The 22,064-nt window shown below is 47.0% G+C and overlaps 1 long non-coding RNA gene across 1 annotated transcript; it reads right to left on the reverse strand.

The window, feature by feature from the left end:
• Positions 1-4,091: 4,091 nt before the first annotated feature.
• LOC120391446 lies at positions 4,092-19,891 on the reverse strand. Its single transcript, XR_005591325.1, has 3 exons — positions 19,841-19,891; positions 12,139-12,569; positions 4,092-4,447 (listed from the first exon to the last, which is right to left on the reverse strand). It is a non-coding gene; the product is annotated as an uncharacterized LOC120391446 (long non-coding RNA).
• Positions 19,892-22,064: the final 2,173 nt, after the last annotated feature.

The raw sequence follows: 22,064 nt of genomic DNA on the forward strand, positions 1-22,064 counted from the left end.
AGGTAATTTTGTCTGTCTTGACTAGGGAGTACACCCAGGATTTTCCACTCAAGTTTTCAAACTTCGGGGTTCTTGCTGGAGCCCAAGCTAATCTTGGTTGTCCAAGCAAGAAAGTCATGACTTTTTCTTTTGGATATGCCAGAACAACCCATGCCTTTTATCACTTTGAGTTTGTTATTGAAATATGCTCTACCGGGAGCTACACCTGAGGACCATGTAGAAGTTTCAGCAGGAGTGGTACAGTATGTAGCAGCCAGTTTGCTTGGGAGTATTTCTCACCACCAAAACATTACGCTGTCTGATCCATGATCCCCGGCTTCCAGTTCGTTTTTAGGTGCACTTCAAGTTGTCAGTTTTAATCTATAAAATCATAAATGGCTTGGATCCTGGTTATCTGAAAGACCACCTCACTCTCCCTGAGTGACAACCCAGCAATTGAGATCAGCAGAGGTGTTCAAGCTAACAGCCTCTCGTTTAAATGGAGATGTTTTCAGGCATTATCCCTAACAAAGACCAGGTCTGTTGACCTTCTGGCAACAATACGAGTCATGAGTAATATCTCAGACTTACATGATGGGGATGGGTTGAGAAACACATAAATGTGTTACATGGGAGTGTGTGTCAAATGTAATTTCTCAGTGTTTGAAGAGGTGTTTTCATAGTTTTCATATCAATGACTTATATTGTAAGCAAGGGTGAGCTGGAGCCTGTTTGCGCGAACCCGTTGTTAAATTTAGAAGCGGGTTTAGAACCCCTTGTTAACTAGCTTCCCTGCGAGGGAAGCTTTGATGGGCTCTGCCTGGGAATCCTGTAATTCCTCCTCCCGGCCGCCGGGGGGCGCTGTGCTGCGGGAGCCATGTGAGCTGCATCCTGGCCCTGTTGCTGCTCCTGCTCCTTGGACCTCTGGCCCTGGGGCTCCTGCTGCTGCCTGGTGAGTCCCCGGCTGTGTCCTGCTGCTCCCAGCCCCGTGTGAGTGTCTGCGCCCCTCCCCGCTCCCCTGCCCGCAGCCACCCCTGCCCCCTGCCGCCCCCAGCCCCCCGCAGCCACCCCCTGCCCCCCGCCACCCGCAGCCAGCCCCAGCCAGCCCCTGCCCCCAGCCAGCCCCTGCCCACCCCCCTGCCCCCCCGCCCCCAGCCAGCCCCTGCCCCCAGCCCCTGCCCACAGCCACCCCTGCCCACAGCCACCCCTCTGCCCACAGCCAGCCCCTGCCCACAGCCGCCTCCAGCCAGCCCCTGCCCACAGCCACCCCCTGCCTGCAGCCAGCCCCTGCCCAGCCCCTGCCCACAGCCGCCCTGCCCGCAGCCAGCCCTTGCCACAGCCACCCTCTGCCCGCAGCCAGCCTCTGCCTGCAGCCCCTGCCACAGCCACCCCCTGCCTGCAGCCGTCCACAGCCACCCCCTGCCCACAGCCACCCGCAGCCTGCCCGTCTGCATCACCTGCCCACAGCCAGCCCGTGTCACTCCCTGCCTCCAGCTAGCCCTGCCCCACGCCCCTATCTGCAGCCAGCCCCACATCCACTGGTGCCCTGCAGTTCCCAGGGCAGTAACCCTGCACACCTGCTTTAATGAGGGGGCAGGGAGCAGCTGGGACCCACACATGTGCACACCCTAGAGTGACCAGACAGCAAGTGTGAAAAATCGGGACGGGGGTGAGGGGTAATAGGAGCCTATATAAGAAAAAGACCCAAAAATTGAGACTGTCCCTAATCACCACCCACACATGTGAAACGGAGCTCATTTCTAGTTCAGCCCCATCTTTTTAAAAAAGAACTTTAGGTAGGGTTAAAATACATCTGTATTTTCCTGGACATGTCAGGCTTTTTGGTTCTTAATCACCTCCTGGGAAAATATGGACGTATGGTAACCCTATTGGTACAAAAAATACATGCTGTTGCACATCCCTTAAATCAGAACTTTTTATAGGGAACCCGTTGTTAAATCAGAACTTTTTATAGGGAACCCGTTGTTAAGATTTTGGCAGCTCATCACTGATTGTAAGCTTTGTATCTAGTTTTATGTTGTACAAACATTTCAAGTCTAGATGGAGTGCATTCTATAAACTGGAAAGAGAACCTTCCAGATGGGGATCAATATGAAAATTGAAAGGTGGATAAGGAACTGGTTAAAGGGGAGACTGCAATGGGTCATACTGAAAGATGAACTGTCAGGCTGGAGGGAGGTTACTAGTGGAGTTCCTCAGGGATCACTTTTGAGACTAATCTTGTTTAATCTTTTTATTACTGACCTTGGCACACAAAGTGAGAATGTGCTAATAAAGTTTGCAGATGACACAAAGCTGGGAGGTATTGCTAACACAGAGAAGGACCAGGATACCATACAGGAAGATCTGGATGACCTTGTAAACTGGAGTAATAGTAATCGGATGAAATTTAATAGTGAAAAGTGCAAGGTTATGCATTTAGGGATTAATAACAAGAATTTTAAATTGGACACAGGACACAGTAACAGGGGAGAGAGAGGAGAGGAGAAGGGAATAGATATTCATTGGATGACAGGATGCTATGATGATGTGATGGTAAAAAAAAAGCTAAAAAATAAATCTGCGAATGAGGTGATCAGGTGTATTTCCAGTAAAGATAAGGAGGTGTTAGTAGTTATAAGGCACTGGACCTCACCCACCTTGAACACCTCAGTTCAGGTTCAGTTCAGGTCATGTTTAAGAAGGATGAATGAAAATTGTACAGAGAACACAGAAAGGCTACTATAGGATGATCCGACCTGGATGAAATGTCTCTTATGAAAGGAGACTCAAAAGAGCTTACTTGTTTACACTAAGAAAAGAGAGAGGCTGAGGGATATATATATCTATATAATATATATAAAATAGATAGGAGGAGGAGGGGATTAAATTATTAAGCTCCAAACAATGTGGCACAAGAACAAATATATATGGGTGGCCTGGAAAACTTAGTCTTGAAATTAGACGAAGGTTTCTAACCATTAGAGGAGTGAAGTTCTTGCAACAGCCTTCCAAGGGGAGTAGTGGGGGCAAAAGACATATCTGGCTTCAAGACTAAGCGTGATAAGTTTATGGAGGGGATGGTATGATGAGAGAGCCTAATTTTAGCAATTAATTGATCTTTGATTATTAGCAGAAAATATGCCCAATGGCTTATAATGGGATGTTAGATGGGTTGGGATCTGAGTTACTACAGGGAATTCTTTCCTGGGTGTCTGGCTGGTGAGTCTTGCCCACATAATCAGGGTTTAACTGATCGCCATATTTGGGGCCGGGAAGGAATTTTCCTCCAGGGCAGATTGGCAGAGGCCCTGGAGGTTTTTCGCCTTCCTCTGCAGTGTGGGGCACGGGTCACTTGTTGGAAGCTTCTCTGCACCTTGAGGTCTTTAAACCACGATTTGAGGACTTCAGTTATTCAGACATAGGTTAGGGGTTTGTTACAGGAGTGGGTGGGTGAGATTCTGTGGCCTGCATTGTGCAGGAGGTCAGACTAGATGATCATAATGGTCCCTTTTGACCTTAAAGTCTATGAGTTGGTCCTTTTAAACTATGAAATGTCATATTTTTGCCATTTGCAGAGCATAGTGGAGACTACGTACAGGTCCCAGTGTATTTTATGGCTGCAGAATTTGCTACAGAATCAACCTTTTGCAGAATTATAGTCCAGCTCTGATGTTTCTAACATATAGTGTCATAACCATAACCTTGAAAATATGAACTGAGTGTAAACAAATGCAGTATTCTCTTATTGAGTCTGCAGCCAACATGGAATGATAGCTCTGAGAGAGAGGTGAACAGCACCATTCATCTCAATGGGTTGTTGAAACCTAAAGATGGATGTTTGAAATGTCAACACTGTTAACTGTCTCACTAATCATTCCCAGCCATTATAATCAGCTAACAGGCTTATCCCACAATCCAAACTGTCTCCCACACTTTCCCAAGTGACAAATGCCCCCCTACCACGAGCTATGAAAATATCTAACTCCCCCTGATGACAACTTCTATGATGAACATCTTTAGTGCAGAAACTGTAAAATATTGAAAACTGAAAATGTGGGGTTAGCATAAATCTAATATAAAAATAACACTGGATCTACTGTACTGTTTTTATTATTCATGTTCATATCTTATTCAGACCCATCATTTTTTAATTTCAATTAGACTGCTGAGGATTTTCCAGTCTGTCAACCAAAGTGCTGCACAATCTAGGGAATCTGCTACAGAACTTTATTCCGGCTTGAGACCAGCCATCTCAAAATAGAGGGCCAAATTCTGCTCTGTTCTAAAAATCAGCAATTCCAGTCCAGATTTACACAAGTGTAACTGACAGCTGAATTTGGCAAGAGTCTCTGTTGTTCTTTTATCAACTCCAGCAACTTCATCATCTGAATTGGAACTCAGAGAGGACAAGTATGGAGTACACTGTTCTAAGGTTGATGGGTTGTTGTTTTCTTTAAGCTTCTTGCTGTTTGGAAAGCAAACAAAATGAGCAGAGAACATTAGCAGTATGGGCATGGTTTTGGAAAGAAAAAGAGTCCCTAGATAATTGTCCAATATATGAGCTGCCCTCTTTTGCAAAGTTTATTCAGAATGAATTTTCACTGCAGCTAGGGAATGTTGTTATTAACAAGCCCTGCAGAGTTTGGATATTGAGTCTGTAGAATGATTGGCATTTTTAAAGGCAAACATGGGCCTTTAACTGAGAAGTAGCTGTTGCTAAAAATGCTGGCCTAGCTTTTAACATGGGTAGCCATGATTGGTGCATAATGTCAGTTGAAAGGAGAGGACATGTCCTAGTGAAAAAGGAATCCAAAGGTACATGAATCAGAAATACACTTCATATTCCTGACATGGGGATGATTGACAGAGGGTATGTCTACACTGCAGTTGGATACCCAAGGCTGGTTCATGCCAGCTGACTTGGACTCGGGCTTAGGGGCTGTTTAATTGCAATGTAGAATTCTGGGCTCAGGCTGGCCTGAGGTGGGAGGGTCCCAGAGCTCGGGCTCCAGCCCAAACCCAGAATTCTACACTGCAATTAAACAGCCCCATGAGCACAAGTCAGCTGGCACAGGCCTGCCCTGGATTTTTAATTGCAGTGTAGACATACCCTAAAAGGCCAAGACAGTTATACATTCAGTTATTTCCTACACGAGCGTGTGTGTGTAAGTGTGAACCCTGTCTTCCCCCAAAGATCTTCCCATGGGCTTTTAAAATCCCCTGTAGAGGAAATAAAAAATAGGCACTCTGCAAATATTTTATAAAAATGCCGTCTCTAGTTCTTTACCTGTATCTCTCCAAAGGGCTATGCTGTATTTTAGCACAACTCTCCCTGTGAGGGGGTACTCCCATTGTACAGCTCTTGCTCAGCATCATGCAGAAAATCCATGGCAGCATAGGGAATTGTACCAGAGCCTTCCAAGTGCTAGGCTAATGCCCTAAGCACCAGGCCCTCCTTCCTCCCTTATGATGTACATTTTCAGAAGTGACTAGTGACCCTCTATTTATGGGTGCTTCATTTAAGGCACCATAAAGGGGCTTGAGTTTTAGAAAATGCTGAGCATTTGCTCTTTGAAAATAAGGCGCTTTTTGACATAGTCAAGTTAGGTAACCAAGAGCATTCAGCGCTTATGAAAATTTAGCCCATTTCTTTTATTTTTTGAAGTGACTCATCTAACCTATTAAGACTGAAAGAATGTGCAAAATAAGTTCTTTTTATTAATTAGTGACGCAGATTTATTTTGCATTCCACTCAGCTTACATGCTCACCAGTGACACTTTTTGACTCTCGCGCACGATGCTTTATTGACGCTATTAGTTATTTAGTAGTGTGAGTTTTACACACCCATGAGTTTGAGATCCTTATCTCAAAGAGCTTGGCAATTTAACCTCCCTAGAGGAAGGCCACTATATGTTGGCTCATAACACTGTGAGGAAATTTTAATATCAGGGAAGAACCTGTTTTAATTGGCATTGTAGAAAATCATAACATTTCTATAAACATCACATTTTGTAAAAATACTTTAAAAGACCACTACTGAAATTGGGACCTATTCTAAGCTAATTGTGCCGCTTTAGTTATGGGGAAAAATGAAGATTGGGACAGGATAGCTATAAGTATCTATCAATAACTAAATATAGGCCTGAACAAGAACCCCAGATCCAAACACCCCTGTACTTTCGGGAGTATTTAAAATATCAACCTGGATCCAGATCCACATTTTTCAAGTGTCCCTTATCTTTATAATAAGCCAACACAAAGTCCAGGTCCATATTCCCAATTTCCCTCCTGAACTTTGAGTGTTCAAAGTCCAGATCTGGATCTAATTTTTGCATATTGCACTTAATAATCAATGATATTCCATGACAGCTGAATGAGCTATTGCAGGCACACTCATTGGACTGAGCATAAGCTGCAATCCTACTGTTCTTAAAAAAATGTGCGTATCACATAACCTACTCTAGTGTCTTAGAATTACATAGATTAGATGGTGTATTTAGCTTGTTAAAAGGCTACTTTCAGCAATGCTATTCCTGTGTCAGTCAGAGGGCTCACTCCAGCAAAACACATGGCATGCCTTTCCCCCAGGTTCTGAGTGCGCTGCTATCATAACAATCCCAAGCATTGAAAGTTGAGGGAAGTTGTCCTCACAAACCTCTGAATCACTAATGATCAGCACCTGTTTCCTCAAGATTCTCTTTGATTTGTACTAAGACCCATTTGCTGGTATAATTTCTTCCTGCCCTCATTTCTTGGTTGCTTTGGACGGGATTAAAATCTCCTCCGGTTTGCAAGATTGCTGAATTATTTTGTTTGTTTTTAGGAGAGAAAGGAAAAAGTAGGTTGAACTAATCTCCCCCAGCTTTAGCCAGGGCATGCTGCAGAACTGAGCACTTTTACACCAGTCTATTGCTTGCTGCATCTCCCACATCGGGAGTTCCATTGGAAGAAAGAAGATAGGCTCCAGATGGGATTATGGGATCAGCAAAAAGAATAGCAACAACAACCCCTCGTCCCCCTTCCTCTTGGAGTTTTGAACCAGCAGAATATCTGTTACCCACTCTTTGAGGATACCATTTGGGACACTTCCAAAAACACTTCTTTGCAGCGCAATAAGTCCCCTCTGTTCTGATGCCTGGCATCATGAGTCCCCCTGACAAGTCCTACCTGGCCTTCACTAACTCTAGTTCTGATTGTGGAGTGAGGAGCACCTGTATATTCCGATGGGAAATGGAAACCCCTCTGAGCTCAATCTAAATGATTTATATGGCCCCCATTACCATAGTAACGGACAGGGGTGGCTCTAGGATTTCCGCCGCCCCATGCAGGGCGGCACGCCGCGGGGGGGCACTCTGGCGGTCGCTGGTCCCGCGGCTCCGGAGGACCTCCCGCAGACGTGCCTGCGGAGGGTCCGCTGGTCCCGTGGCTCCGGTGGACCTCCCACAGGCATGCCTGCGGATGCTCCCCCGGAGCCGCGGGACCAGCGGACCTTCCGCAGGCATGCCTGCGGGAGGTCCACCGGAGCTGCCTGCTGCCCTCCTGCGGGACGCTGCCCCAAGCATGCGCTTGGCGTGCTGGGGTCTGGAGCCGGCCCTGGTAACTGAGCACCTCACAGTCTTTGATGTATCTTTATTTAAGCTCTGTCTTCCCCATTTTACAGAGGCAGAACTGAGGCACTCAGAGAGACTAAGTGGCTTGCCTAAAGTTACACACAAAATCTTGGGTGGATCAAAGAACTGAACCCAGCTTTCCTGAGTCTGATTTGGGTTCAAACTACTGGACCCTCTTTCCACTCTGAAAAGAGCCTAAGGGTCTCTATATACAAAATAGAAATCACACTTGTTTGTTAAGAAAAAAGTATTTATCAACTGTTAATTGTCTTGGCATTGTACATTCTTGCAAGGGGCGGCTATCCAAGAAGGTCACACTATTATGATTGGTTAAGCAATATAATCCAGTCCCATTTTCTTTAAATACCCTGCCTACCAATACTCTTGCTTTCAGTATTGTTGAGACATAAAACAACAGAGAGGGGCTCAAGCTGTAAAATGTGGCTTGGGATTCAGTTTTCCATCATTCCAGGCTTAGGAGTGTTTAGATCCAGCATTTTAGGTTGGTCCATTAGATAGATAGGGGCCCACTATTAAAAAAAATTTTGAACTAGATTTGGCTTCAGATTTCAGAGTTCTGGAGATGGTTAAATCCAGGGTTTAGATCTGGGCCAGTCTTTAGAAATAAATTTCAACCATTTCCGATGTTTGTCCTTCTCATAGCATGAAGTCCACATCTGCTATCCAGTACAGCAGGTGAACATGAAATGTCCCTTAGTTTGCATTACAATGTCCTTAAATTAAACCAGAAGCTATAGCATCAGAAAACTGTCCTCAGTGCCATATCAGATAAACATCTCCGCTCTTTCTCCAGGGCAGTTTCCTTCCTAAAAGTTCAAACCCACACGGTTCACATTCGAGTTTGAAGCATAAACCAGCATGGAGTGACTGAAATGGGGTCCTTCCTTCTCAGGTTTTTTTTTTTAAACCAGAGAGGGAACCTGAGTTTGATCTGCGTCTGCTGAACAGCTCAATACTGCGAGTATTCATTGGGCAAACCTGGACAGATCTGTGAGTATCTAGAAAGATTCTCGGATGTGACTCAGAGTGAGATTTCCACATTTTCACAGATTCAGAGACTGGACAATCTATTAGGTCATCCAACCCATCTCCCTGCCATTGCAAGTTTGTTCACTACATTTCTGCCAGCAAATATAGTGTGATTTGTCTCTGTTTTATTCAAGGTGAAATCTAGTTGTCATCAATATTTTTTTGCAGCAAAATCACAATATAATTTTGCACTGACAGTATAGATTTCATCAACAGATGAAATCAACAGAGCTGAGGTGATCCCACATGATTTGCATGCCTAGTAGCTCTCTTTTACAGACCTCTAGCCTGAACATGAATTAATATCTGACAGAATTCTGAGGGCCTTGCTTAGTTTATATTCAGTTCTTACATAGTCAAATGCTCTTTGGGTACATCCACACAGCAAAGAAAAACCTGCAGCTGGTCCATGCCAGCTGACTCACGTTTGCAGGGCGTGGGCTGTTTCACTGCTGCATAGACATCTGAGCTCAGACTGCAGCCCAAGCTCTGGGACCTTCCCACCCTGTAGGGTCCTAGATCCCAGGCTCCAGTCCAAGCCCAGAAGTATACAAAACAATGAAACAGTCCTGCAGCCCAAGCCCCGGGAGGCTGTCGGCTGCCATAGGCCAGCAGCAGTTTTTTTGTTATGGGGTTTTTTTTTTTTTGCAACAGGAGTTTCATCTGAGTAAGAACCTCAACAGTTAAAAGCATTGGTGGAAATGTACATAACATTATGCTTCAGAGTTAACACCTCATTGACTGGCTGCTTCTCTGCAGACTCAGGAAGATAGCCCTATATTGGGTCACATAGAGAATGTGTTCTTTGCAGCTACAAAGGCTAGAATCTTCATTTCCCCCCACCCCCAATGAAAATTTTAAAATCAATATAAACTAGAAGACAGCCAGAGAAATGACAGAACAGAGTTCTGGCTCATTCCAGCTCATTTCAAATCCAGTATGTAACTATTAAGTCCTACTGCTCTACAGTCAAATTTAAGCTTAATTTCATTACTTAAAAGGCCTTACACCAGTTAGCTCCAGGCTCTATTTCAGCCTATGGCACAGGTGCCAAAGGCGGCACGTGCGCTGATTTTCAGTGGCACTCACACTGCCCAGGTCCTGGCCACCAATCTGGCGGGCTCTGCATTTTAATTTAATTTTAAATGAAGCTTCTTAAACATTATAAAAGCCTTATTTACTTTACATACAACAATAGTTTAGTTATATATTATAGACTTATAGAAAGAGACCTTCTAAAAACGTTAAAATATATTACTGGCACATAAAACCTTAAATTAGAGTGAATAAATGAAGATTCGGCACAGCACTTCTGAAAGGTTGCCAACCCCTGCTCTATTTCATACTTTGTCTCCATTCACATTTCCCCATTCTCTTCATTCTGCCAGTGACACTAGTCCTGATGTGCGCATTGCTTCCCCATTTCCACTTCTGTGCTTCTTCCGTGCTGCTCCTTGCACATGGAACATGCTCCCTACACCAATTCACCAGGCCATCTCCTTTGCCATATTCAGATCTTGTCTTAAAGCCTTGCATCTGCCTTGTCACTTTGAGGAGTGAGTGTAAACAAATAACAAAACCCTAAATGTAATAGGACTATCCAAATGTGCATGTGCCTTACCGAGGAACCATGTGACCTGATTACTCTCAGAACGCAAGAGGAAGGACCAGACTATCTTTTGCCTTTTTATGACTTGAACTTTCATTATGTCTGAGGGTATGTCTTCACTACCTGGGGGGGCAGCGATCAATCCAGCAGGGGTCGATTTATCGTGTCTAGACTAGACACGATAAATTGATCCCCAAGCGCTCTCCTGTCGACTCCTGTACTCCAGCTCGGCGAGAGGCACAGGCAGAGTCGATGAGGAAGCGGCAGCAGTTGACTCACCGCGGTGAAGACACCACAGTAAGTCAATCTAAGAACGTCAATTTCAGTTACGTTATTCACATACCTGAAGTTGCGTAACTTAGATCGAACCTCCCCATCAGTGTAGACCAGGCCTGAACTTTGGCCCGGATTCTGTGATGTGTAGTATGACAAGCATGCTGCTGCACCTCCATGGAGCCCCACTGAAGAGCTGCATAGACTCAGCAATCTGCCCAGATGCTACACATTGCAAAACTGGGGCCTTGGCTTGAAGACGTTTGGCACAGGGACCACATCTTTACTTGTCTCTGTGAAGTGTCCAGTGCATTTTTAGACACTAATAATCATGTACGTCACAGGGCTGCTCTTAGATTTAGTAAATATTTTAGTACAGTGCTTTAAAAATGTATATTGCTAGATAAATGCAAGGGTTGCTATTTCACACACACACACCCACCCACCCACCATGAGATGGAAAGCAGGACCCTAGCCGAGTGAGCCATCATACAGACTGCATTTCCACACGCAAACATGTGAATTCTTGGTTGGAATAAAGAGCCTGGAATTACATCGCTCTGTATCTCATGGATAAACAGAATGCGTTAAAGCTATTCTCTATCATACTTTGTACTGTACATACTGTCATTTAGAGTTTGTCATCTAGTCGCTTTATTAAAAGCTAGATTAAAAATGCATTATGAGTCTTGATGAAACTTTTAAAAGAAAAGAAATTCACCAGTAAGAATCAGACCTCAAACATCTATTCTCACAAGGGCAGTTGTTTCTTCTTAGAGAAGACAACCCCCCCACCTGGGACTAGATATTACATTTTATCAGCCTTACCTATGAGTGTCTTTTCTTTTCTTTGCAAAGTTAAAGTCATGACTTCAATGTCCTTTTATTTCATTTTTTTTAATGCAACTTGTTCATTCTTTGGTTTCTAAAGACTCTATTCTGGACTGAAATAACTAATTTCAGAGAGTAATTTCTAACAGCTCTGAGTCTTCTTTCTGATGATTTAAATAGGTCTTACCTCGAGGTGTATAAGACATAACAAGAAGGTATTTCCAGTGCGTGCACAACAGCCACATTTTCTATCGTCAGTTTCTTTGGCAATTAAAAAAATTATTGACACTCAGACTATGTCTATACTACCTACAGTGCCACAACTGTACCACTGCAGCTGCATTGCTGTAAGGTCTGCTGTGTAGCTGCTCTATGCCAATGGGAGAGAGCTCTCCTGCCGGCATAATTAAACCACCCCCAATGAACATCAGATGCTCTCCCGCTGACATAACTCTGTCCATGTTGGAGTTTTTGTCGGTGAATCATAGAATATCAGGGTTGGAAGGGACCTCAGGAGGTCATCTAGTCTAACCCCCTGCTCAAAGCAGGACCATCCCCAGACAGATTTTTGCCCCAGATCCCTAAATGGCCCCCTCAAGGATTGACCTCACAACTCTGGGTTTAGCAAGCCAATACTCAAACCACTGAGCTATCCCTCCCTGTTTTGTCAGTCAGAGATGTGAGAAAGATAGAAATGGTTGCAAACAAATACCAGTGAAAAATGCTATCTAGTGACTTTGACTTATCAAAATTACAGTCTGGGTTTAAGGTAAGTGACTTACCATTCCTCCTTCCAGCAACATGGCTGACCACTCCCACAAAGTCCAAAGTGCTTCCTTCCTTTGTCTTCTTAGGTGAAAGGTAAAGTAGGATTCTTTGCCCCTCTCTTTTATAGGCCAGCGAACATTTGAAATGTGTCTGTCTCAAAGTCCAGTGCCCCTGCTTGGATGAAAAGTGCCACGGAGGCTGATGGAGAAGGTTCCACTTTGGTTTCTTCCCTGCTGGTACTTTCTGCAATGCAAATTGATCTGTCCCTTCAGTCTCCGATATGCCAATGAATGGCTCTGGCCGGTGATTGCCAATTGTCTGTGATAGCACCTGGATGGAAGTGTTGACCTTTGTCTGGAAAACACTTGTGTGCCCACTCCCCAGACTTGTCAACATTTTAGTCCCATGTTTCCTTCACATTTGTAGAGTCCTTTGGGTGTTTTCCCTACAAACACCACACAAGAATATTAATGATCAGCATGTTACTGATTTTCCAGAGATACCTTACATGACACAGATTATGACATGAGTGAGTTGGGGTACACTAAACTAGTCAGGCCTGGTGAAACTTACTGCCTAATCCCAGTGCCCCTTGCCCTTTGGCATTGGGATGCTCTTAGGGTCACATCCCCATATCTCAGCCCCCACATCAATTCTGCTCCCACTCGCCCCATATCCCCCTTTCCTTCAATGTACTACCTATGCTGTTCCTGCAGCTCCACATCTTTCAGCACCCCTATTCCAGGCCTGGGCAGTGGGTGAGAGGGACAGGTGCAGCAAGGGCCCTTTTGCCCCTACCAAAGATGGCGGAGGGGCTGTTTCAGATTCTTCACCCCTATCCCTCTTCCCAGGCCTAGTGTTGCAGGGATAGCGATGGGAGGAGCAGAGAGGGGCCTACCCATTTTTCATAGGATGGGAGGAGGGAACAGAGCTACTGTAAGTTGCTGGGTCTTTCTGTGCCCTCCTCCCCTGGGGTTGCCACCTCTGAGGTGCCAAAAAGTGGGGCATGGGGGTGGGCAGTCTGGCCTGGCGAGGGGAGGGCAGTGTGTTCAGTGCTGCTCGCTCCCTCTGCTCCCTGCACCTTTTGCCATTTAAAGTGCTGAGGCACTTGATGGGAGAGCACCAAGCCATTGTCAGGCCCCATGTACCTGGCCATGGCCCTGTTTTTCCCCCACTAAGCCATCAACGGGCCCTACACCCCCCCACTTCTCAGTTTGGCCTCCTCCACAATAAGTGCCCCCCGACGTGATACCCAGGGCACAGAGTAAGCAAGGACCAACCTAATGGCAACCCCTTGCACGAAGAGAAACCCGAGGGAAAGGCAAACGGGGGCTGGGGAATGACAGGTGTGAGATGCAGCCCCTAAGGCAGGTGGTGACAGCCCTCTTGGCAGGATTCCCGCATGGGGCTGGCCTGGCCTGGTGTGCCAGGGGCCAATCGGTGCACCACAAATGAGGTCTACAAGCTGAGTTTTTTCTGGCCTGTGCATCTTGACACTGAGCCCCCTGAATGAGGCAGGAGCCTCTCATGACCAGCATTGGGGCTGGATGCCTTGATCAAGGTGGCCACCTATGCCTGGCACCAGCTGCCTCTTAGAAGCCATGTTGGTAAAGCTAAGAGGGAGGGGAAGCAAGGCTCCTTCCACATTCCCTCAGTGGGGCAGGGAGAAGTGAGTAGCAGATTCTGCAAGCTCCCTGAGCTGGGGAAGGGGAGTACAGAAGGGGAAGGGTATGGCTTCCGGCAGGAGGAGCAGGGACCCGCTAAGCAGGAACAGCTGCCACTGTGGTGAGGACCTGGGCACTGCAGAGGTGCTGCCTGGAGCTCTTCTCTGCCCTTAACAGCTTGTTGGTCAGGTAGGAAGCTACAGCAGTATCTTCTTGCTGCCTGATGGCTGCTGCTGGGGTGGTGGGGAGGGGAAGAGCCATGGAACAGCAAGGAGGGAGGAGAAGGAAGACAAGACCCTCCAGCAACAGCTCAAGAGATGACTCAATGGCCAAAACCCTGGGACTTTTAATATCTACAGAAGTTACAGATTTCCTGGGACAGCTACCTCAAAAATGGGACGATCCTGGGAAAACCTGGACAGGTGGCAACCTTCCTCTCAGCTCCTGGGAGAATGGTGTCAGCTGCTCCCTCTCCCCCCTCACCTTAGGGGCTGAGAGGAGTCTCTGAGTAACCTGAGTGGGGAGAGCTCTGCCTTTCTGCTGCAGCAACTCTGGATGGCTGTTCTTTGCCAGGAGGAGAGCAAGTGAGGAATGCAATCAAACATAATGTGTTTTCCCATGGGCTGGACTGAATTGTGTCAGGGCTGGAACTAGAGTTGCCAACTCTCTAATCACACAAACCCAAACACCCTTGCCCCTCCCCCTGCCCCTTGGCCCTGCCCCTTCTCAGAGGCCCTGCCCCACTCACTCCATCAGTCGTTCACTCTCCCCCACCCTCACTCACTTTCACCAGGCTGGGGAAAGGGGTTGGGGTGGAGGAGAGGGCTCAGAGCTAGGAGAGGGGATTGGAGTGCGGGAGGGGGGCTCAGGGCTGGGGTAGGGAATTGGGGTGTGGGCTCTGGAAGGGAGTTTGGGTGCAGGAGGGGGTGCAGGCTTCAGGTGAGAGGCACTTACCTCAGGTGGCTTCTGGTCAGCAGCACAGTGGGTCTAAGGCAAGTTCCCTGCCTTCTCTGGCCCTGCACCGCTCCCGGAAGCAGCTAGCATGTCCCTGCGGCCCGGAGGGGCAGGGGGCTCTGCACACTGCCTCTGCCCACAGGCACCACCCCCATAGCTCTCATTGGCCACAGTTCCTGGCCAATGGGAGCTGCTGAGTCGACACTGGGGGGTGCAGCAGAGCCAGGACAGGTAGGGAGGGAGCCTGCCTTAGCCCCACTGTGCCACCAGACTTTTAGTGGCCTAAAATCTCCTGGATTGGCTTCAGTAGCCTCCAAGAGATAGAGCCCGATTCTGAGAGACTCCCAGCGAAACTGGAAGGAATGGCAACCCTAGCTGGAACGTCTTGTCTCATTGGGAAATTGTCTCCAGCAGGGGCTAAAAACAGGTTACTCACAATTAAATTGGGAAAGTTGACAACAAAACAAAGTCCAAAAGCAAAACCTCAGTGTAGACCACTTTTAAGTAGTGACTCCATGAGCTCCCAGCTGAATCCTTTCAGTATTCATTTCAAATATTAAATTTTGTCTCTCTAATGAATGTCACCACAGACGTAACTTTTCACACCTATTTGGAATCCTTTTTAAGCCCCAGGAATGACAACCCTGCTAAATCTGATATCAAAACTTATAGCGCTGAAAAAATGGGAGCAGAACAGGATGACAAGTCAAAATGGTGGAGTGATGCCGTTTGCAAAACCCTGCAACTGCCCACAAGATCATACAAGAACCCAATTAAATTTTTTCACAGCAATGGGGAGTGAGTTTTCAGAATACAAAAGGTCTCTATGGTTCTCACACCAAGTTAACTGAAGCCCTGATTCAGGAAAGCTCTTGACTTAAGGTGAAATCCTGGCCTCACTGAGGTTAATAGCAATTTTGTCATTGATGTCAAGGGGCCAGGATTTCACTCCTAAACCCATGTTTAGGCATCTAAATAAATGTGGCCCGGTTGGCCCAAGTGCTGAGCATTCACAAATCCCATGAAGTCAATGGGAGCTGCGGTGTTCCTCACATTTGAAAATGAAGGCTCTCCTCTTATCCATGTGTCTAAATTTAGATTTAGGAGCCTCACTTTAAGCACCTGGGGTTGCTCTAAGAGCTTTTGAAATGTCAGATTTTAAAAACTCAGTTGTTTCTTCTAGAGTGGTGAGCAATTATTGATCTGGAACCACAAAGAATTTGGTTTTTTTTTTCCCCCGATCACTTGTTTCTAAAGTGACTTGATTGATTTTTTTTAAGCTTTTAATTTTTTAAAAAATCTTTCTTGTACAGAGATTTTGTTTTATACCAAGTTTCAGTCAGAAGGAAATTTTCTTGCAGCGTCACAACCGTCTGGAAAGAGGGGATTATAATGAAAATGCTGAAAGAAAGAGTCTCAGCTATAACACGTCTAGCTATTTTTGCAGTAGGACAGATTAAATACCAGAGAAGTATCAGCCCTTCTAATGAAAATCAGCCAGAAAACAATTAGCGTAAGAAGAAACAAACATTTTCTCAGTAAAAATACACCCCTCTTTAACAAACCACTATTGCATAGAGAGATGGGCACCAATTCAGCCATGGTGTATCTCCTTTCATTAATTACTCCAAGGGTGAACTTGATCCCATATAGCTTTTCTTACAAGAAAAGCTTTCATTTTAATAACAAGATTTCTCTGTATAACGTGTGTGTTGGAATGAGATGTGGCCCATGAGGCTGGCAGACCAGGTGCCAGCTCATGCCAGGGCCTTACTGAATACTGACAAATGCATAGTTGGAAATCAGTCTGGTTCACCTGTGTGTTAGTATTATTGAAATAGATATTAGGGTTATGAGAATGTGTGTTGTGTTTAGACTTTATGGAATGCTTGTGGGATGCTGCATGTTCTACTCCTACTTATAATATCTGTATCCTGTGTTCTAGGGCAATGTTTAAATGTTTGCTCTGTAACCACAAAAATGTTTGCTAAGCCTGTAAACCTGGCACAGCCAGGGGAGAAGCATTATCAAGTGCAAAATGCTAGTTCACCACAAGAGGTGTTATCTTCTCCCCAACAAAAGAAGGCCTACAGACATCAGTGGACAAAAGACTTTGTTGATTGCTTCTCCCACACCCCTGAAGAGGTTCTGTGCACAAGCCCATGTCCCATCACAGCTTGAATGCTGGGGGAAGGGAATAAAAATGCCTGTTAAGGAGAACTTGCTATGTTTATGCTGTCTGGATTCTGAGGGGCAAAGATTCCTAAACCCTATGCTCCTTGGCTTGTGTTTACCACCCTAAAGGATGTAAAAGCTTGCTTATTATAGAAATGTCTTACATTTTGAATGCAAGATTCTACCTCATTTATGTGCGTATGTTTACCTGCTTTAACCTTATAAATAGGACCCTACCAAATTCATGGTCCATTTTGGTCAATTTCATGGTCATAGGATTTAAAAAACTGTAAATTTCATGATTTCAGCTATTTAAATCTGAAATTTCATGGTGTTGCAATTGTTGGAGTCCTGACCTAAAAAGGAGTTGTGGGAGAGGGGGTCACAAGGTTACTGTAAGAGGGGGTTGTGGTACTGATAACCTTACTTCTGCACTTCTGCTGCGCTACCTTCAGAGCTGAGTGCCCAACCAACAGCTGCTGCTCTCCAGCCGCCCAGCTCTGAAGGCAGTGTGGAAGTAAGGGTGGCAATACCACGATCCCCCCTAAAATAATCTTGTGACCCCCCTGCCACACCTTTTTGGGTCAGGAGCCCCATTTTGAGAAATGCTGGTCTCCCTGTGAAATCTGTATAGAATAGGGTCAATGCACACAAAAGACCAGATTTCATGGTTGAGACACGTTTTTTGTGGCCATGAACTTGGAAGGCCTTACTCATAAATAACTTCCATTTCTTTTTCCTAGTTAGTAAACCTTTAGTTAAGTTTGTTGCAGGATTGGCTGCAAGTATCTCTTTGATTTGAGATCTGAAGATCTGAGTAGAGTTGACCTGGGGTAAGTGACTGCTCTTTGGGACTGGAAGGAAGCTAAATATTATTGGGGAGGGGAGGGTTGTGTGCAGTGTAAAGGACCATTTATCACAGAGGCAGGTTTGCCTGGGTGGCAAGATAGATCGGCGTTCAAGGAAGGGACTGTCTGTGGTTTCCTATTAAGGCTGTTATAGTGCCTGAGGAATTCACACTTGTTACTGGGTTGGTGAAATCTAATGATAGAATCAGTTTGGGGTCAGTGCCCTGTTTCTTGACCGTCTGCCCTTGGCATGCATGATGGGGAGCCACACCAGACAGAGTGACATGGCCTATTATCATCCTAGATACATGAATGAGTCAAAAGAAATCTGTGAGCAATTCCTTCCTTTTCCTCCCCTCCCTGTAAATAATCTTTGGAATTTGATAGGCACCTGTGTGAAATATTTAGCTTCTGCTGTACTTACATTTCATCTTATATTCTAATACAAGTTATTAACTGATTCAATGGACCTGACTCCATTGCTGCTGGACCTTTTTATTTTTGAGAATCCATGACATCCTCCAGCTCTCATGGTGGGAGTCCAATGCCTGTTAGCTGATGTCAATACAACCTCCCCTTTCACCCTCAAAGTTAACACCTCTCTTGGTGTTGCTGTTTCAATCTGCCTAGAGGCAGGCCTAAGAAAGCCCACGGTTGCTAGAGTACCAGTGCTAGCAACATGGGGACCACTATTGGTTTTAACCATGTTATCTAACCCTGTTCAGGGGATACAAGACTAAAAACATATCAGTGCCTTAAGGTTTGCATGGCCCAGACTCATAATGAGAAGGGGTATGTGACAGGACACTATGAGTCGCACCCTGGTCACTGATGTTGCTGCAGCATGAAGGAGGCTGCAAGCTCAGCTATGAGCAATTAAACACTTTCTGTTGGGGGACCGTGAGTACTTGGGTGGGAATCACTGGGCTAATGATGTAATTAGGAGGATATAAGTGGAAGAAACAGGAGACTCAGAAGGAAGTAAAAAAGGAAATATCAGAAGATGGGACTGGGCTGTTGCACAGAGGTTGTGGGGAAGCCGCCTACTGTTGTACATCTACAGCACCCTGTTATACTTTGCAGGAAAGGAATTAATACACACATAGTGAATAAGGTAACAACTGGGTGTGTGTTTGTGACCATGAGAATTGGCCAGGCAGTGTGGTACATTGGATAGTGACAGAGTGACTTGGGGGCTTGTCTAGGATCATTAACCCTCTCAGCTCAGAGGAGATTTGAGGGGTGCCTTGTGCAGAGGCAGGAGATCTGGGCACTATGCATGAGACACGGTGCTGGTTAGTGGAACAACAAAAAGAGATGCAGAGAGGAAAGTGCTTCTGGGTGAGCAAGTGGAGCAGCAGCAAAAGTTACCAGAGTTCATCAAGGAGCAGGTCCATGTACAGCAACAGTTCCTGCAGAGGCTGGTGAGTTCTAATGAGGGGGCTGCAAATCAAATGGTGGGCCTGGGGAATGACCCTGACATCTTTTTACTAACCTTTGAGCTGGTGGCTACTAGTGCCAGATGGGACAAGGGTGTGTGGGCCCCTTATCTAGCTGGTGAGGCTCAGGTGGCCTTTATGGCCCTGAGCGAGCAATGGGCCAAAGTTTATGATCTGCCAAAGACCTCTACTTTAGAGAGGGTGGGCTGTCAGAGGAGAAATACCCTGCAGAAATTCAGGGCAGCCACGTGGAACAGCAGGATACGTCCCAGGGCCTTTGCACAGCAATTGTCAGATTGGGCTACTTGATGGCTTTGGCAGGGCTGCCCAGAGGATTCCGGGGGCCTGGGGTCTTCGGCGGCGGGGGGCCCTTCTGTTCCGGGACCCGCCGCCAAAGTGCCCCGAAGCCCCACGCCGCGGGTCTTCGGGGCACTTCGGCGGCGGGTCCCGGAACAGATGGGGCCCCCCGCCGCCGAAGACTGGGCTGTGCTTCAGCGGCGGGTCCCGCTTCTCCCCGCCCGGCCGCGGCCCGCCCCGGCGCGGCTTCGCCCGCCCGCCCAGCCTCCCGCCCCAGCCCCAGCCCCAGCCCCAGCTTCTCCCGCCCGGCCGGCCGCGGCCCCGGCCTCGGCCCCTTACCGAGCGCGTCTCCGGCGGGGCCTGAGCTCCGTCCCGCTCAGAGCCGCGTGGTGAGGGGGCGGGGCTGGGAGCTCCACGCCGAGCGGAGGCAGCTGCCCCGCCCCCTCCCCACGCCGCTCTGAGCGGGGCGGGGCTCAGGCCCCGTTGGAGCTCCCAGCCCCGCCCCCTCACCACGCGGATCGGGGCGGGGCTCAGGGGCTCGGCCGGAGTCTCGGCGCTTGATGCGCTGAGGCTCCAGGAGAGGGGCGGAGGCGGGAGCCTCCCCTGTTCTCTTGGGGGCCCCTGCGGAGCCCGGGGCAAATTGCCCCCTTTGCCCCCCCCCTCTGGGCGGCCCTGGGCTTTGGCCAGATAGATGAGACATGGAGGCTCCATTGTTCTGGAACTCTTTACACGGAGTCCCCCCAAGGCTACAGGAGCTTGGGTTGTAGGCATCAGCCAAAATCATTAGAGGCAGCACTGCAGTCAAATTAAGAGAGGAGTTGGTGGAGGTGGTTCTTCCATGGAAAGAGCTTCATACCCCTATGACCAAGGATGGGGGAAAGAAGGTGGAAGAACCTCATGCAGCTAAGTCCAGGAAGGGGCTGCAAGGGGCAAACGGGGTGTCCCAGTTACCTGTGCAGTTGCTTCCTGCCATTGTGGGGGCAAAGGGCACATGAAGAGAGACTGGCCCTATAGGGACTGTGGGTTCGTGGAGTTCTGTGGGTGGACAGGTGTAAAAGGGGCACCTGGGCTAAGGATGATCCCTGTCAAAGTAGGCTGAAGAATGACAAAGCGTGTTGCAGATTCAGTAGCAGCCTGTTCCCATGTATGGGGCAAGGCAGGGTGCAGAGGCACAGCCCTGCCCCGCCCTGGGCCACAGGGAGGGACTGGCACCCATGTGGGCCATTTTAAATCACACGGGGGGGAAGAACCCGGGGTGGGAGGCGGTGCCACGCAAGAGACCTGGCCCCAAAATTGCTGGAGCCCCATGGGCCACATTGGGGTGGTTCTTTGAGACCCCTGCTCTAGAGGGACAATTGACACAGGTAGATATAAACCTGGAGGAGAGATCTGCAGGATGTGATTGGTGTGATGGGCTGAGATTGAGCTGTGGGGGAAACCTCCAGCCTCAAAATATAATTTTTGAAGGTGGAGGCAGGAGACCGTCACTGGTGGTCTAGAGAAGGCCAGCCCCAAAGGGCCCAGGCACTCTAGTAGAATCCCAACCCTGTAAAGAGGGTGGAACAGAAGCAGTGAAGAAGACCTCTTCAGGAGGCAAGAAAAGGCCTCAGGTGAAATGAGGAGTGGGGGAAACGTGTGACAAGGCACTATTAGTGGCATCCTGGTCACTGATGTTGCTGCAGCATGAAGAAGGCTGCAAGCTCAGCTATGAGCAATTAAATACTTTCTGTAGGGGGATTATGAGCACCTGGGTGGTAATCACTAGGCTACTCATGTAATTGGGCAGATATAAGTTGAAGGAACTGGCAGCAAGGAAAGCATGGAGGATGAGGCTGGGCTGAGGAGTGAAAGCTGCAGGGAACCATCCTCTTGCTATAAGCCTACAGTACATGTATACTTTGCAAGGAAAGAATTAATACACACATGGTAAATAGGGTAACAATTGGATGTATTTGTGACCATGAGGCCACACAAACCAGCCAGGTCATGCAATAAACTGCATAGTGACTAAGGTATAAAAAGATTCATTATTAGACTTCTGGAGAATCTAGCAAAATCAGCAATCGATCCTAAATTGTCTGAATTTGAGAGGCCAGCAGAGTTGTGTGTCTGTGGGTTTCTCTTGTCACCAGGGCTTATAATAATCTGTAAGGAAAAGCTTCTGTCATTCTCTACAGATTAATAAAATTCCACCAATGCAGTTTTTACAGTTTGGACAGCTAGTATAATGTTCCCTTAACCAGCAACTAAACTATCTTTTCTTTTGACTGGTTCTGTGACTCCAGACAGCTCAGCCAGTTTAAGCCTTGATTGTTTCAAAGCGAGACTGTTTCCTGCAACTTTCTATATGCTGGGATACTCCTTACACGGTGTCCTAAGGTGCAGAGTGGAACATGCTTTACATATCTGGATTTTGAGGTCTAGTTTTTATTTGCTTACTTCTGGACAGCTGCCACAGAACAACCCTAATTCCCAGGAGAATGTTGCCAACTTAGCTACTTTGTCACTAGATTTAGTGACTTTTTGGATTCCTTAGCGAGAAAATAAGTGACCAGTGACAAAT

The sequence above is a fragment of the Mauremys reevesii genome, linkage group 1 (assembly GCF_016161935.1).
Source record: "Mauremys reevesii isolate NIE-2019 linkage group 1, ASM1616193v1, whole genome shotgun sequence".
Taxonomy (NCBI): Eukaryota; Metazoa; Chordata; order Testudines; family Geoemydidae; genus Mauremys; species Mauremys reevesii.